This window comes from Enhydra lutris, unplaced genomic scaffold (genome assembly GCF_002288905.1).
Source record: "Enhydra lutris kenyoni isolate GAN:26980312 unplaced genomic scaffold, ASM228890v2 scaffoldscaffold42, whole genome shotgun sequence".
In the NCBI taxonomy this organism is placed as follows: domain Eukaryota; kingdom Metazoa; phylum Chordata; class Mammalia; order Carnivora; family Mustelidae; genus Enhydra; species Enhydra lutris.
In genome coordinates, this window is record NW_019154126.1 from 13,914,859 (window position 1) to 13,930,450 (window position 15,592).

The 15,592-nt window shown below is 33.9% G+C and overlaps 1 protein-coding gene across 6 annotated transcripts in view; it reads left to right on the top strand.

Moving 5' to 3' along the window:
• Positions 1 to 15,592, top strand: part of LOC111155546 (zinc finger E-box binding homeobox 1) — a 183,104-nt gene that overhangs the window by 55,930 nt on the left and 111,582 nt on the right. The window contains exon 2 of one of the 6 annotated variants that reach the window (XM_022515761.1): positions 4,791 to 4,933. The exons of the other annotated variants lie outside the window; for them this stretch is intronic. The gene's annotated coding sequence lies outside the window, so the exon portion shown is untranslated. The remainder of the gene's footprint in view (positions 1 to 4,790; positions 4,934 to 15,592) is intronic. 6 annotated transcript variants of the gene reach the window in all.

Sequence of the window (15,592 nt, forward strand, 5' to 3'; positions counted from 1 at the left end):
CCAATACAGATGTGAAATCAGCTCCTTTTTAACTAGTTTCCAAAACTAAATTTAGCAGGACTGTCCATATCCATGCCCTACTTCTACTCATACACTTTCCTCTTAAGGGGAATTCTGAAGATTAAGCCTTTTTTCCATTTTGTAAAACATGAATCACTGCAGCATTATTAGGAATCCAAAATTAGTCCCATCTACTACATATAACAACTGAACATATGATAAAATATTCTTTCCTATAGGAGAGACCACTTAAAGGATTTACTCAATAGTATTAAATAGTAGTCTTCACTAGACCAAAAAAATTTCATCCATACTTTATACAACCATAGGAATTTTTTTTAAAAAAGCATAGAATATACCTTTACATCTCATATTTGATGCATTAATGCGCTCACCAAGATGTAAAGATGTACTTGAATATCTAAAAAAAATTGCTTGACTGAAATACTGTAATTAAAAGGATCACAGGAGATTGTAGGAAATCTTTAGATCAAAATTTACAAAGAAAATAATAACTTTGACAATTTTATATTATTGCAGAATTTGCTAATTTAGACATCAGGATCCTAAGATATAAGTGAGAAGAAATATGACAGATTAAGAATATGAAGATAAATATGAATATTTACAAGGGAAATGAATAAATGAATATATGAATAAATGCAAGTGAAAATATCTGCCCTTATTCTAAAATTACAAGTAAAATGACTTTTTTTTTCATTGTACTTTTTTCATTGTATTAAAGGAACTAAATTCTTTAAAAAGAAATCTAATTCTGGCAAGATAAAAGTGATACCAAACTCTTTTAAAAGGTAATACCAGGAGTATATTTTAAGAGTCACAAGAATGTTCAGATAGCTCCCTCATAGGAATTCAGCAAATAAATACTGTGCTAATTATAAGTCATAGATACAGAAAAATATGTTTAGAGTCTAATTATAGAACATCACTGTAAAATATCATGTTGTCTTTAAATAATTATTTTTGAAGGCTCTAGAACAATTGTCCAATAGAACTTTCTGTGTTGATGAAAAGTTCTATAATTTGCACTGTCCAATATGGTATCTATTAGCCACATGTAGCTGCTGAGGACATGAAACGTGGCTTGGGCAACTGAGGAACTGAATTTTAAATTTTATTTAACATTTTTTATACTGAAATACATAGGGCTAGTGGCCATGTTATTGGAAAGTGCAGTTCTAGAAATATAAAGAAATGTTAGGTGAAAATAAATTAGTAAGTGTATATGACATGATTACAAGTATGTAAATAAGGAAAATGATATTAACAATTCAAATATCTGTTTTAGGATTAAAGGAAATGGGTCATTTATTTTTAATGTTGATTAAAAGATCATGTGAAAATAATATATTACTCCAGCACTGTGCAACTCAATATGGTAGCCACTAGCCTGATGTGGCAATTTTCATTTAAATTAATTTAAGTAAAATTAAAAACTCAGTTCCTCAGTCACACTAGCCACATTCCAAGTGCTCATTAGCACACATGGCTAATGTTTACCATTTAGGCAGAAGAGATTATAGAACATTTCTACCATTGCAAAAATTCTATTGTATAGTTCTATGGAACTGATAAAAAGAATATACTGCAACAAGTCATATGATTACTTATTAATAATTTCTAAGGGCCCAAATGAATTAAAACTGGTAAGTGGATTTAGTGAAAAAGCGTAAGGACCAGTATCATAAGACCCTGTACTTGTAACTTAGGTCAGCACTCTGTAAAATATGGGCTGTAAACTAGTGCTGGTTATACCAGTCCATGACTAAATGCTTACTCTTAATTTCATACTTGTTTAGAAACTTTTATAGCAATATGATAGTTGTCTCTCACCCAAGCCTATCAGCTATCTTATTTCATTGAACTGATGGAGTTATTAATGAAGCTGCCTGTAGAGTTCTATGTAGTATGAGCTGAGTTATTAGTTGGGAGCAATAGTAGTCCATGAGTGGGAATAAAAAGAGTTCTTTACTACAAATACCACGTGATCTCATTCATATGTGGCATTTAAGAAACAAAGCAGATGAACATAGGGGAAGGGAAAGAGAAAAAGAGAAAGAAGCAAACCATAGAGACTCTTAAGGTTAGAGAACAAATAGGGTTGCTGGAGGGTAGTTGGGTGGGAAATGGGCTAAACGGGGGATAGGTATTAAGGAGGGCACGTCTTGGTTTTTTTTTGTTGTTGTTGTTGTTGTTTTTTTAACTTTTTATTTATTATTTGATAGAGAGAGACACAGCAAGAGAGGGAACACAAGCAGTGGGAGTGGGAGAGGGAGACTCAGGCTTCTGGCCAAGCAGGGAGCCCAATGCGGGGCTCCATCCCTGGACCCTGGGATCGTGACCTGAGCTGAAGGCAGACACTTAACGACTGAGCCACCCAGGTGCCCCAAAGAGGGCACTTCTTGTGATGAGCACTGGGTGTTATGTGCAACTGATGAATCACTAAATTCTCCTGAAATCAGTAATACACTATAGGTTAAGTAACTAAAATTTAGTATAAATATGAAAAAATATTAACAAAACTGTTAATTACTGTAGGCAGTATGAGAAACATTAGTCAAGATAAAGAAGAGAATGTAGAGGGCTCGGGGAAATTTTGTAAGGAACCTAAAGTAGCTGTTAGCATAGCTTAATATGTACTTGCAAGTGAATTAAAAATTGAACATTAAATCTCTGAATGTGATAAACTTAGCTTCATCTCTCCTGCTAGTAGAAATAAAACAAAAGATTCATTCTTCAACAGTGTGAATAAAGATTTTAAAGGAGCTCTTTCTAGTCAGTGCCTCTATTTTGGGTGTCCTATTTTCCTCCTGGGGATGGAGGGATTCAACCAGCTAGCACAATCTTTTCCTTATAGCAAATTTTCCAACTTTGTGTTTTCCTCTACCCCTTCTAAACTCCTTTTGGCATACTGTTACACTTAGTTCTTTGTAACTGTTTTCATCTCTTCTCCACAAAGTTAGTTTCAGAGGCTTGCAACATGTCCCAAATGAGAAAATTGCTTTAGACTAAGTGAGCTTCTCACGTTTTGTTTAAAAATTTTGTTTTTTTTTTTTCACACTTAAGCTTGATTGATTCCCTGATACAAGATATTCAATTGAATTATTTGTGAAATGTGAAGAGCTTTTTACTACTATAATAAAGGTATAATCTGTCAGCTAAAGCGTTGTTGTAATGATAGAGGGTAGGCATAATCCTAGATTTACTACCCATTTTCGTATTGTGGCTTTGGCTCTACATTAAATGGCTGCCTATTCCCCTGAAATGAAATGCCCCATACAGGCTGTCCAGTTTGTTTTGAGGACCAATTCCACACTTGTGGAGTTTGTCAAATGGAAGCAAATACTTACTATATAATAGTTCTTCTGATTTTAATGACATTGCATTTTGGATTAAAAAACATATACATATTCAGGGGCGCCCGGGTGGCTCAGTGGGTTAACCCTCTGCCTTCGGGGATCCTGCTTCCCTTCCTCTCTCTCTGCCTGCCTCTCTGCCTACTTGTGATCTCTCTCTGTCAAATAAATAAGTAAAATCTTTAAAAAAAAATAAAAAACATATACATATTCAGTCCTTCATCAATATGATTGATTAATCTGTTACTGATTTTAGCATTTCTTCTTTTTCTCCCTAACTTATCAAATTTGAAAAGGGTTAGAAAACACTTGAAGGAAATCAGCTGTTTTCAATAGCAGTCTGTAAATTACAGAAAAAGAAATAAATGAATAGTGTTTAGCATTTCTTGTTTAAAATTTGTATTTTTTGAGATTGAACAAACTGTACATATTTATTTAAAGTATATATAAATATACTGATAGAATGGCATCTTCTGATTTCACTTTAATATTATGATTTGCTTTACTTAGGCAGAATTATAGATCATCATATTATCACTTGGCTTATATAGTATCTTTAAAAGATGAAAAATAATATTAATGTATTAAAATGTGTTACTTCTAATCTATATTAGTCTTATTTTATTTGATATTTGGTAATATTATTTTTCTGGTAATATTATTTTTAAGATACAATGTATGATTTCCTGATCTGAACAAAGTATTCCATTTCTTTTTAGGATTTGGGTGGTAATAATAGATTTATAGCATTTTCTCATAAATATGTTAAGGTACAGCATTTTAAAAACATAATACTCTTAGTATGTAATTAGAGGTTTATATTACTAATACTATTTTTATATAACACACTTCAGTCTCCTTATAATATTTTTAGTCCTCTAATTATTTTATTTTATGCAAATTTTGACCTTGAGAATATTGACTAATGGGTTAATATTCTTTCTATTCAAATTTTTTTAGTGCTTACTATGTTTTAGGAACTATTTAAGGCTCTTCAGAGAATCAGTGTGGGGGGGAAAAAACCCTTTTCCTTTGGAAGCTTACATTCTAGCATTTCTTCAGTGAATTTAGCTTTACTGATTTTTCTAATGGAATTTACGAGTATGACCATTTGGCAACCCAGGATTTCTCTGTATTTTTTCTCAACTTCCCAACTGATAATTCAGTGCTGGGGTAGAAGTTAAACTAGCCACTTAAAGTTTTGGGTTCAAGGAATAGTGTTTGGAGCATGCAATATTCTTTAGGGAAGATACTCTTTTTCTGAAAGAAGAGAATGTGATTTTGGAATACTCATGATTTTATCTAATTTCTTTTTTTTTTTTCAGAACCTACATTTTGCAATATATAGGTAGATAAACTTAAACCAGATGGTATGATCTCAGTATAATATTTTACTCTTCTCTCCTCCTTCAGGAAAATCTTTAACTTCCACCACAAGAAGATTAAAAAGAGGTCCCTCCTGCACCAAGAAAGATCTGCAGATCTTTTTCAGTGTTCTTGGAGGTGTGGGGTGTGAGAACTTGATCAGTTTGTGTCAACCACCTTGTTCTCTAAAGGTAAGCACCGTGTAGTGAGTGCACACTCATGGGCCCAAGCTCCTAATGCAGGTCTGGTTTTGGAATGCTCCATTGAGGGTTTGAGGCCATCAGATTTCCTCATAGAAGGATGGCCTAGGCAGTCACTTGTGGGCAAGACATCACACACATTCATCAAGAGATGGTTTTCCTTGTTTAGAAGTGAAGCATGTCCTAGAGATGTATGGGTGTTTTTTTTTTTTTTTTAATCACAATTATAGTAAAACTTGTCTTCTAGATCAGCCTGCATTTAAATCAGTTTAATAACTGCTGTGGTTGATCGCTCATCAAGAACTCTTCTTGGATGTCTCAGTGACAGTGTTTAAGCAGTCTGATTACTTAATAGCTTAAAATGATATAAACCACTCTGAAGAGTTGCTTTTCATGATCTTTGTGAAGCTGTCTCTTAACTTTACTTCAGAGAAAGTCCCTTAAACCATTTTTTAATTGGTATTAAGCTTCAGAAAGTATGGGAGCAAATACCTTCTTAATCTTTAATAGGTATATGATCATAAAATTGCTATGTCATCTCCTAATTTAAAAAAATTACTTAAAATGAACAGTTTTTTTCCCTATCTTAAAGCTTTTTCCTGTCTTTAGGAAATGAAGAAATATACTTTGTTGGTTCCATGAGGGAAACCTCATAAAGGATAAATGCTGTCTCACCTTTACTTCTAAACTCCAGTATCAGAAAACCTTATTGTTCTGTTGTACAATGTATTGATACCTCCCAAAAAGACCAATCCTAAATTATATTATCATTGGAAAAGCATTCATTGACCATGAAAAAGAACAGGAGCATGTTGATTTTGAAAATGTCAAGATTAAAAGTAGGTTAGCATTAAATAACAATAATTTGGACTGCCACCAAGAGACTAAATGTCTAACAAAACATTCACATTATAGTCACCAGGATACTACGGTATTGACAATGAGGATTTAAAGTGCCGCTGAAGAATTAATTGGTCCACATCTAGTTTCATTCATCTTTTTTTTTTTTTTTTTTCTTAAAGCTCCTAAACTGATCTTGGAAACTTAGTTCTAAAAGACATGAATGATTCATGAAGCATTAAGTTTGGGAGAAATCTGCTGATTTTTGTCTGGTAGCCTTGTCTGGTTTATGATAAATTTTATTGTCTTTTCAAAATACTTTTTCTTCCTATATCTGTATCATAAAAGATATTAAGGAGGAAAAAACCTTTTGTATTTGTTGTTAGTATGGGGGAAAATGTAGCTGAGACCTTTTTCGAAAAAACCTTGTGAACCAGGTCTTGCTTATTGTAACTGAAGGCAACTTTAAAAGATTTAATTCTTCAAAGTAGACAGGATATAGGTTATATAGTAAAGACATAGAGATTTACTGAGTCTTTAGAGATAATCTCGCTATATAATTCTTTTGAATTTTTGTGAGAGCATGTTAAATATTTTTAACCTTTATAATAGCGTGGACAGAATAGATAAATGCATTAACTTTTTGAGCCAGTTGAGAAAAAAAATTGAATTAAAAGCCAAACCAACTGAAAATGTAAGGTGGGATATAAGAATAACTACCTAGATTATTATTTGGTACCTAAAGTATTTATTATAGCTGGATTTTTTTAATCAAAACCATCCCCATTTTTAAAAAATGAGCTCTGTCTTACAATAGTATTGATGTTATATTTTGTAAAAAGAAAAATTTATTTCACCATGTTAGAACTAGTGTTCTAATTTCAAATCAGTTATGTAGCATAAATTATAAAACGGGGACCACTGAGATCTTGCTTTTTGTATCTAAAGTATGAAAAATAAGATCTTTTTGTAACAATTTTTATTAATAACTTATATCACCTCCATTAATAACTTATATCACCTCCATGTTAAGCAGTAAAATAAACTATTGTTCTTTGATTTTGACAGTATATAGGAGTGAAAACCCAACATATTGGCACTAAGGAATTCATCCCTTGGAATTGGAACTAGGATCTGGGGAGATTTTATTTTTATGTATATATATACACACACACTTAATCATACACACGTATACATCCTAATATTTAATTCTTCTTTTGATTATGTAAGAATGATTTGTCAAAGAATCGGTTTCTGATTTGTCTTTCACTAGTCTTAGATGCCATGTTTTGTTTTTGTTTTAAGGAGTCAAAGCTAATCTATGGAAATAGTCCCTACTAGAAATTTAGTTTCTTTAGTATGATCATGCTCCCTATCTACTCTAATAGCTAAATGAAGGTGAGAAGAGCAGCTGTATGTTCAACAGTATTGATTTTTTTTTTTAGAAGGAACAAGGAAATTCTAGCCCAACCCTTTCCTTGGAGCCATCTAGACAGCGCTGGTCAGTAAAAATATAATACAAACTACAAATATAAGCTACATACATAATTTTAAGTTTATTTTGTAACCACATTTAAAAAGGAAAAAGAAATAGGCAAATTAACTTTAATACCATTTAAATTAACCTAATGTATCTAAAATATTTCAACATGCAATCAGTATAAAGATTTATGAGATGTTTTATTTTTATTCAATGAAATATTCAAAATCTGATGTGTATTTTACACTTACAGAAAATTTTGTATTGAACTGGCCACATTTCAAGTGCTCAGTAGCTACGCATAGCAGTAGCTACTGTATTAGTGCAGATCTACACCAAGAGTGGAGCTCCCATTTTAGCATCATCCATGGTGAATTCCATTGGGTAACTCTGTAAGCTCCCCTGGTCTAGAGTTTCCAGATTTTAACAGAACACAAAAAATTAAGAACAAAAACAAAACAGGGTGCCCATTTTAATTTAAATTTCAAGTAAATAGTGTAATTTTGACTCATGTTATACTTGGGATGTACTTAGAAAATAATTATTTGAAATACAGATTTAACTGGGAGTCCTGTATTTTATATGGCAATCCTACCCTGTTTTAACTGTGCAGAAGACATCATCAGGCTTCCCAGATAATTGTAAGACTAGAGCACAGAGAATCTCTTTCTCTGCAGAGGATTTTGATCCCACCACCAAATCAGTATGCAAACCAGAAACTATCTATAGCTCGTTTCCTCCTAATTCCCTAAAATGTTTAAGACAGAAGATGGGCTTGTATCACAGAGGCTTGGTCCTTACAAATTTAAACATTTTAAATATAGAGTATTACATTAAGCTGTAAGGTTTATGAAATTTTATGACTTGCATGATTAGTTACTTGAGTTTATAAAATAGAAATTGTCTAACATCATATTGTTAGTATCACATCTTATGAAAAACATTTCACCCTTGGTGACAGTCTCGGCAGTTTTCAGGGTCTTGGCTATTTCATATTATTCTCCTACCTTCAGTTACCACTGCAGCTGTCACATCGTCTCAAGTTGGCAAGCATTAACACAAAATATTAGGTCGCTAAATGTCAGGATAAGGCTTTACTTTACATGGCGAGTATTTAAGTACTTGTAATTCTGTGCTCTAGTGTTGATCACTGGACCCTGCCCCAGTCGACATCCAGTCAGTTCTTAAACCAGTATCTCTCATTCATCCTGAGGGCTGCTTTTCCAGGAGAATAGCTTTTCGTTCATATTTTTTAACATGTTTAATGTTCAAGTTTTAGCACCGTTTTGAAACATGTAACAATTTCTTTAGTAGTAGATCTATTCCTCTTAACCTCTAGAAAAGAGACCATTTATAATTCGTGTTCTCTAAGGACAGTAATTACACCAGCTCCACACTCCCTCTCGAGAGGAACACGTGCCTTCATGAGATGAATGACGTCAGGTGTCAGGTCGACTTCATCACCAGCCAGGCAGGTAGATCAGCCGCCAGTGCGGTTGGGCAGTTAAGCAGTTCAGTTTCAGCCATGGCGCATTCCAAATCCATTCGTGCTTAGGAGAATGTACCCAAGAGTGTGGATGTGTTTATAATTACTGCATTTCCTTCAGAGAACAAGAATTACAGGTAAGGTTTGGTTTTTTTGTTGTTGTTCTTGGTTTTTTGGGTTTTTTTTTTTCAGTGATCCAAAAATTATTTTTAGATAAGAAATTTAAGGATTTGAAAGGATTATTCTTTTCCTGAAACAGTCACCTAAAACATCTCAAATATAGCCTATATTATATAATAGTTTTCTTCCTCAATCTAAGAAGGAATTGAACCTGGAAAGGAGGGGAGTGGGAAGAGACAACTTATTGTCATTTGAAAGCTGTGAATATCACACATTTCCATGTCTAGAAATATCCTAGGTTTATGTAAGAATCTTACTTTGCCTAACTTCTAAGGTCTAAGGTATGAATTATTTTGTCAAATTAACACCTACATCTATATATAGATAAGGTGTTCAGCCTTTGTGAGCTAATATCTTTAGCAGCAATGCGTAAATTAATGAATTGTGTTTGGGTTTTCACTTTTATTCTCAAGACTGACTTCCTCTGGTTTAAAGGTTTTAACCTTGTTTCTGATAATGGAATTTAAAGCTGTGGCAAAATACCCTAAAATGTAGCTCCTTTTTTACCCCGTGATGTTTGGATGAGCTTTAAAGGGTCTGTGAATCCCCTAAAATTATACTAAAATTTTGTATGTATGTGTTTTTTTTGCTGGGAAGTGTGTACATAATTTTTATTCTGTTCTTGAAGGGCTTTGCAACAAAAAATTTGGTTAACAACCACGGATCAAGTCTAACATCATCACTTAACTGATAAACTGAATTTCAAAGAATATGTCATTTGCTTTTACTCATTTGAAATTTAATACTTGTAAAACTAAAATTTATTTCTAAGAAAAATTGTACTTGTTGTTAGAAGGAAAAGCTTTACCTTGAGTTAATTAAACTTGAGAAGACCAGCCTAAATGGGGGCAGTTAATTTGCTACTAGTTTCTTCCATTCTGCCCTTTGACTGAAATCTTTACCAGTTGTTAACATAAAAATGGCCCCTCAATAAAGTATAAGACTGAGTGCTAAATTCTTGAAGATCAGTTAAGGAAAAATGAATTATCTATTATAATTTGACTCTTACTTTTTTTTCTCTTTTCAAATTCTTTATTCAGAGAGTAACTAAAACGCAAGAAAATAGGTGAAAAATGTTGTTTTGAGGGTATTAAAAAAGCTGTTAATTGCTTTAGTAAACATCACACTGGGCATTGTTGGGACTCCTTCTGGTCTGGACCCTAGTTAAAGAAATTCTACAGTAGACTGTAATACCTTATGTACATACCTTACATGTTTTTTGGTGATACAGTATTTTAAGGTTATTCTTTTTCTTAATCAGAAGATAAGTTTTTGTTATTACAGTAGTACTTTAGAAGTAGTAAGTAATCAAATTCCATATTAAGGAAACTCATACTTCTTTCTTGAAATAAAGGAAATACCTTTTTTTTTTTTTTTTTTTTAATTTTTTTTCTGGTACTGGCTAGGAAAGTCTGCCTAATTCAAGATTTAATGAATTTGGAAGGAATTGGAAGGAAATTAGAAATTGAATGTTAGAAGAAAAAGAAATTGGTAGATGATCCACAGAAAGCACTTATTTCCCAAAAGGAGCAGAAAAGAGTAAGACAACTTAGGACGCTTCCTATATTTTTAATTTAAATTTAATTATACTTAAAGATTCTAAAATACATAATATAAAGTTCATTATAGAAAATGGCGTTGATTTCTGAAACACAGTTTTGGACATTATCATTCAAGATGATTATCTATCACTTATGCTCTCCTGCCTTTGTAGAAGGTAACTTTTGAAGTGAGCCAGTTTTTGTTTCTCATCCAGGAAGAACAGTATGTATATGCTACCCAATAGGCCACCTATGTTACTTTCTGTGGGTAATTCTAACAAATAAAAACAAATTTTTTACTTTTCATTCATCAGATCATTTTATGTTTAAATAGAAAAGCTTAAGTTCTTCTTAGGAACATTTACAAATATTTAGAAATAGTTGGGTTTTTAAATTTGAGGTAGACCAATTTTAAATATTCTCTGCATTCAAAGAAATTGAAATAATTGACTACTCACTCAGCTCATTAATTAGTGGTGGGGCTTTGGTTTACATGGCAGATTAAAACTAATGCAACATCTGAACATAGAGGAGTAGAAATTTACTTGCAGTCAATTTCATATCAATTTTATTAACATAGATTATTTAAAATAGAAGTTTCAAATAAACTGGAACTATTAAAAGTGGCTCTTCTGTGCCCACATGCATAGCTTATATCTTTCTGTGTATAAACAATTTAGCGTTTAACTCTTATTTCTTTTCAGTTCATGTATCAAAAATGTTTTAATAGCAATTTCACTGTTTCTATTGCAGTACAGAGACTTTGAAATTTTGCCACAACTACTTTCCATGTTCTTGTCTAGGACATAAATTTATTCAGTCAGTCATCAAGTATATAGAGAATTATGAGAATAGAATGGTAAATGAAACACATTCCCTCATGAAACACATATGCTCATAGAAACTATAGTTTACTAAAGATGTGTGATGGAGTGGTACAAAGGGAAGATAGAGGGGATTCTAACCTAAGCCGGGGGTCAGAGAAGGCTTCCTTGCCAAAATGAAATTTTGACTGAACCTGAGACATTATTAGGAGTTAGTCAAACAAAATGGGAAGGCAGAATAAACATATGTGAAAGCCCTGAAGGAAGAAACAAGAAACACTGAAGAGAGAAGACTTAGGAGAGAGGGAGAGATGAGACTGCACAGCAAAGTATCTTTAAAGTCATTATCAGATATTTGGCCTTCGGACTTTAGCTTAAGAGCAGTGGGAAGACATTGAACATTGTATTTTATTTTTTCTAAAACTTAATGAAAGCCTAATAACACAGTTAGAAAAGTGAGCATATTATATCACTCCGTGAATTTTCACAAGCAAATTCTTCACTCCTATGTGACCATCACCCAGATGAAGAAACAGAACACCAGCAGCAACCCAGAAGTTCCCTTTCATCTTTCTTTTCAGTCAGTCTTGCCCCCTTCCAACCACCAAGGACAACTCTCACCTGACTTCTTATTGCAGAATTGACTTCTTATCACCTGTATTGTACTTCGTATAAACGGGGCTTACAGTACATGCTCACTTCTTATGAGTGAAAGAAGCCAGACACAACATTCTGATTTTGAGTGTGGTTGCTGATCAGTCTTGTGGCTGAATGCTGCATCATCTGAATACCAAGAGATTTGCCACTTCTGCCCAATGAAGAATAGAAAGGTATGAAGTCAGCAAGTTTCACAGAAAGTCTAGGGGAGAGATAATAAGGTTTGAGCTGGTGTGGTGACAGTGGAGATGAAGAGAAGTGGGCACATTAGAGAGAGATTTAGGAGTTAGAATTTATAGGGTATGAGGATTAATTCAGTGAGGGGATGAGCAATACAGAGGCACCAAGGATGACTCATGGCTTTCTGACCTGGGCAGAAGTGGATGGTGCTGCCCTTTAAGTCCAAATACCAGAGAGGAATGGATTGTTGTGTGAGTTTTAGTGAGAGAAGTGGATAATGAGTTCAGCATCCATATATTTGAGGTACCTGTGAAACATCGCACTGGTCTGCTTTGTACTGAATGAATGCGTGACTTGACATTCATTAATAACAGTGTGCTAACAAAGAACTCCTGTATGTGGGGGAAGTTGTAAATCTTGTCTTCTCACTGTCTGTTCTTCACCTATAAATCTCATCAGACGCTCTTTCTAATGTTTGTAGGAGTGGTTTTGGCACACCGTTGTTTTTTTTTTCTTCATATATTTGTATGTTTAGTATATTTCCCGTAAAGTATTGCTAACTTAACATGCATGCAGAGGCGTGCCTTCCCATATGCGTGGTAGGAAAGGCATTGTAATGCTTCCATACTCTAAAAATTGTGCTTTTATCATTACAGTCTTGAATTATTGTACCATAGCCACACTTTAAAGTGAGTTTATTTATATGAGATGATTAGCCTACTTACTTGGCAAGACTTAAAAAGTGATTGCAGCTGAAAATGAGGTAAAACCTGAAGCCTAAGTACAAGCCTAGGTAAAGAGTCACAGAGAAAGCCCTAGGTGTCAGCGAGGAGAATGAAAGCTGTGATTTTAAAGGGATGAGGTACTGAAGGGGTTGGATGGGAACTAGAAACTTTGCCTCCTTTACCGTGCTGCCTGGGACTGGTGCCCTTGGGAAATTTTATGGGAGGAGGGTTAATAGGTATGGCTCTGAATTAAGCAAATGCTTAGCACATAGTAGACTTGACAGTTTACCCAGTTCACACCACTCAGTTGTGATTTAGTGTTCTATTTAGCCCACAAAATTTGAACTAAAATCAAGGCATTTTATCATATCCGTGGGGGGGAAAACAGTAATCAGTCATGATCATGATTTTTAGTTTATGGAGTTTTCCCTAGCTTTAGGCTCTGTCACTTATCAGGTAGTAGTGTTTTCAAAATTAAATACTCTACTTCCTTTTGTGGAGTTGGGTTTTGTTTTTTTTTTGTTTTTATTTTTTTTTTGGTATGTTTTCAAACTTTTGCCAAATCAGCATTTATATAATGAAATCAAATGAGTACTTTCTGAAGCCACTGGAGTTATTCAAAATACATTTATGAAAAAATCCCATATTTGTAATAGTTTTATAGCATAGGATGATGATGATGCAAAGAAATATTTCTGCCTTCTGTTACTGGCACTATGGTTGGGAGACTCAGAACATACAAAAACAATGTGATAATACAAATTATTATTGGATTAACTGAATAGTGTTGTAAAAACAATGAATTCAGTTGGAGGGGATGTGGAGAAAGGGGAACCCTCTTACACTGTTGGTGGGAATGCAAGTTGGTGCAGCCACTTTGGAGAACAGTGTGGAGATTCCACAAGAAATTAAAAATAGAGCTTCCCTATGACCCTGCAATTGCACTACTGGGTATTTACCCCAAAGATACAGATGTAGTGAAAAGAAGGGCCATCTGTACCCCAGTGTTTATAGCAGCAATGGCCACGGTCGCCAAACTGTGGAAAGAACCAAGATGCCCTTCAACGGACGAATGGATAAGGAAGATGTGGTTCATATACACTATGGAGTATTATACCTCCATCAGAAAGGATGAATACCCAACTTTTGTAGCAACATGGACAGGACTGGAAGAGATGATGCTGAGTGAAATAAGTCAAGCAGAGAGTCAATTATCATATGGTTTCACTTATTTGTGGAGCATAACAAATAGCATGGAGGACAAGGGGAGTTAGAGAGGAGAAGGGAGTTGAGGGAAATTGGAAGGGGAGGTGAACCATGAGAGACTATGGACTCTGAAAAACAATCTGAGGGGTTTGAAGGGGCGGGGGGTGGGAGGTTGGGGGAACCAGGTGGTGGGTATTGGAGAGGGCACGGATTGCATGCAGCACTGGGTGTGGTGCAAAAACAATGAATACTGTTATGCTGAAAATAAATTTAAAAAAACTAAAAAAAAAAAAACAACAACAACAATGAATTCAGGGGAAAGAAGTTATAAGCTATGGTACCAGAGAAGAAATGGTGGAGATGGTAGAATTTAATTTGGGTCCCAGTGGCTCAGTGGGATTTGAATAGTTGTGGCAAGAGCCCTGCAGGCAATGGAGCCATCACGAGAAAAGTGCAGAAACAAATATGGCAGATATTCAGCACAGTGAGAAACTGGCCCTACTGCACCAGAGAGCACAAGCTGGCATGTGGAGAGAGAGAAATGTTTCATTAAAATTTGACCATGTTTTAAGAGGCTTTGTATTACTCAAAAATCCACCAGATCTAAGAGCGTGGATTACTGTCTTGATTTTTAGATTATCTGTAAGTATAATTTTACTTGTCATTAGGTGATAATTATTTAGGTTTTACTTGTCATCATGTGGTAATTCCTTAGATTTTTATCTTTTTAGGAACCTCATGATTACCTATAGGAGCAAAGTGATTGTGCTTTTTACGTTCGGGGAATCTTTACCTGGGATCTGTGGATTGGTTTCAGGGAGTCTGGATCTCTCTAAAATTAAGACCGAAGTTTGGATATATCTCTTTTTTGGAGGAAGAACCCATTACCTTTATCAGAGGCTTAAAGGATCTGACAATCCAAAAAAGGTTAATAAAACAGCTTTTACTCTCCTGAATTAAAATATTTTTAATCTAATTCCTTTGCATATACATATTTTTAATATAGGAGATTAAATAGGGGAATTGAAACTTTGAATATTATTGGACATTTTTCTTTCACTAATTATAGGTACGATATTTAAGAGTTAAATATTATCAATTGGATTGATTATGTAATCAGAGATAGTGGCTATTTTATAAATTTCATGGCTTCCAGTAAAAGAACTACTAACTTGCTTTTTTAGATATAAGCATATTGTTAAGCATGCTATTTCCAGTAGAACTTACTTTCTATTTTTGGAAAAAAAATATATCTCCTTTCTATAGAATGTAAAGCATTTTAAATAAATATCTACTTTAATCCTGAGATATGACTCACCTGGATCCTGGCTAAACTTCTGTACAACAGTTTAAAGCAGGAATCAACCAATTAGAGCCAATGGGCCAGATCAAGTCTTCAGCCTATTTTTATATGGCCCACAAGCTAAGAACTGTTTTTGCATTTTAAAATCATTTTTTAAAAAAGGATTGTAAGTGATTACAATTGTCAAAAAGAAAATGATGAATACTGAACAGAGACTTGTGTAGCCCT